The 2,976-nt window shown below is 39.1% G+C and overlaps 1 long non-coding RNA gene across 1 annotated transcript; it reads right to left on the reverse strand.

Moving 5' to 3' along the window:
- Positions 1–1,136: 1,136 nt before the first annotated feature.
- Positions 1,137–2,027, reverse strand: LOC138847629 (uncharacterized). The gene is made up of 2 exons (XR_011385556.1): positions 1,810–2,027; positions 1,137–1,373 (listed from the first exon to the last, which is right to left on the reverse strand). It is a non-coding gene; the product is annotated as an uncharacterized lncRNA (long non-coding RNA).
- Between the last annotated feature and the right edge of the window lie 949 nt (positions 2,028–2,976).

Genomic DNA, 2,976 nt, shown 5'->3' on the forward strand with positions numbered 1-2,976 from the left:
CTTGCTTCTGTGCCTTTCTCTCTGTGTCTTTCTGAAACTTTCTTTGTTTCTCTGTGTATGTTTCTGTCTCTTTTTACACTGTCTCTCCCTCTCTCCTTACACATACTTTTACATACACATACATACATATGTGTGTGTGTCAGCCTTATTTATCTCTCCTCTGTGTGATCTCCCTATTTTCTTTCAACACAATGGATTATGAAGGAAAATTATCCCAAGGGTAATTATCCACCAAACTGAGAAATGGAGTCCTCAAAAAATAATGCCATAATGTTCTCATCCTTTGCAGGAAGGGTTTGGAGGAGAGAATTCAGATTCAGATATTATCAGCGCCCCCCTTTATGACACTATTGATGATGACAATAACCCGACTCTGCAAGTGTGACTGAAAAGCCACTGGTTGTAGACTCTTGATATGTAATGACAGACATTTTACAAGCAGAAGTCTTTGTCTGCATCAGTCTCCTCATTTTGTCCACAGAGGTCAAGTTACTCACTCAAGAAGGCAGCAGAGCTGGGAAGAGAACTCTTACCTCTATATTTCCTGTCTAGTGCTCTAGTCTGATTTGGCTCAAACCCTGTGCTCTAAAAGTCCCCCTTCATTAAAGTTTCATATCAGTGAAAAAGGCCAGGGAAACACTGAAGGCCCTGTTCATTTCTGGTATAAGAAGTATTAGTTGGAGACCTTAGCACTATTGAGAACTGAAATGTGTAAGTTTCCTAGCAACTTCATTCTTCCAGATGTTATTTATTCTCTTTTCTGGCTGATGATTTACAAAAGTATTTGGTGGCTTAACAATGGTAAGTTTTAAGAAGAGATTTAATCCAGTGAATCCCTTCATTAGGAATTTAATAGAAGTCAGTGAAAATAAGTACATCAAAACATCAAGTTGTATACCTTACATGCATAATTTTTGTCAATTACCCATCAATAAAGTTTTAAAAACTTTATTTTTGAAAAATAAAATAATTTTGAAAAATACACCAATATATATGACAAATTACACATCATCAATTAATTTTCCTATATCAATTTCCTATATATGGGATATATTTTGCTAAAGAGTGTGAGTATTCTGAATCTAGGATTCAGAGATAGAATTTAGGGCTCTATGAACATGTTCACAACCTCTGATTTTTTGAAAAGATTTATTTATTTATTTGGAAGTCAGAGTTACACAGAGAGAGAAGGAGAGGCAGAGAGAGAGTGAGAGGTCTTCCATCTGCTGGTTCACTTTCCGGATGGCCGCAATGGCTGGAGCTGTGACGATCCAAAACCAGGAGCCAGGAGCTTCTTCCGGATCTCCCACGTGGGTACAGAGACTCAAGGACTTGGGTCATCTTCTACTACTTTCCCAGGCCATAGCAGAGAGCTGCATCAGAAGCAGAGCAGCCAGGACTCGAACCGGTGCCCATATGCGACACCGGCACTGGAGGATGCGGCTTCACCTGCTTTGCCACAGTGTCTGCCCCCACAACCTCTGAATTATGGCAGTGCTTTCATTTAGAGTAGACAGCAAATACATTAATAGTTTTAATATTTTTGATGTGTTAATAACAGAAACTGCAGATATTTTATATAATAATCTGGATGCAGAGATCTTTCAATATTATTCACATTCATCATTATTATGGAATCTAGATGCCCTACTAAATATGATTATTCAATGTATTAAGAAAAACGCATATCACTTGCACACACACATACACACACACGCACACAAGAAAAATAAACACAGCTTCACTTGACCCCCAAACAGACTATATTTTACAATCCCTTCTCCCCAGACCAGACATAGTGATTGATACCTGAGATCCAGCATAGTTTTCAGGAGCAGACACATCAACTTGAAGAGCTTCCAACCAGGATGGAAACACCAACCATCCATATAAAACCTGAGGGATGGATCTCACAGGCCCTGCTGAGCAGCTACATCTAGCACTATGCTTGCTCCCAGGAGGCACCTATTCCCCTGAGCATAAAAATCAAGGGAGCTGGTTTCTGATCTCAGTTTGACTGTAACTCCATCTGAAGCCTATTAAATCCACTTGATCTCTTTGGAGCATACATTCCTCCACTGTAGAAGGCTTGAAAGTACCTCAGGTTTTTTTTTTTTTTTTTTTCAGAGTCTGTTACTTGGAGTTCTTGGGTGCAATTGCAGTATTTCAGAGACAATGAGGAAGAGACTGGGTGGGTGGAGCACCCTGCCTTTCACCCCACACCAAACAGAAAAGCTCCAGTTTTCTCTGATTTACATAAGGAGTTTTTGTGTGAAATTCATTTTAACCAAGGGCTCTGCAGCAAAAAAAAATTACAAGGCACTCTGGACTAGAAAATCATCAAGGTCATTTTTCAGTGGCAAAAGTGTGAAACCTTAATTTTTTCTGAGTTTCCAATAAGGCCTGTTGTATAATGAAAGACTCCGGTGTTTTTTGCTCCAGCAGCAGTTCCAGAACACATCCACGACAGGACTAGAGCTTCACCACTAAGCTGGTTACACCATCTTTATGCCAGGAAATAGAGTAAGCCTATTAAAGGCGTCACTTCTCATAATTCTGACAACTGCATGAGGAGTCTTCAGAAATTTCATGGAAATTTATATTTATTGTATTATAAAGAGACTATGCATCACCTTCAAAGCTTTTGCACCAAAAATAAACTTATCTTTTCATTCAATTTTTTCACAACTTTTTGCAAGTACCCTATTATGCAGTAGGTATTATTATCTCTCTTTTATAGATGAGAGATCTAAAGCACAAACAGATGAATAACTTGCCCATAGTCACATGTCTAGTGAGTAGTAAAGCTGAGTCAGACTTTAAGTCCTGTCAACATAGCTACACTGACCCTGTTCCAAACATTACACTATGGTGCCAAACAGCTAGCACCAGATGCTGTTTCTAAGCTCTGACAACCCATATGCTCATTGAACATAATCCCCTCAAATAGCCCACTGACACCTCATGTTCACTAAG

The sequence above is a fragment of the Oryctolagus cuniculus genome, chromosome X (genome assembly GCF_964237555.1).
Source record: "Oryctolagus cuniculus chromosome X, mOryCun1.1, whole genome shotgun sequence".
Taxonomy (NCBI): domain Eukaryota; kingdom Metazoa; phylum Chordata; class Mammalia; order Lagomorpha; family Leporidae; genus Oryctolagus; species Oryctolagus cuniculus.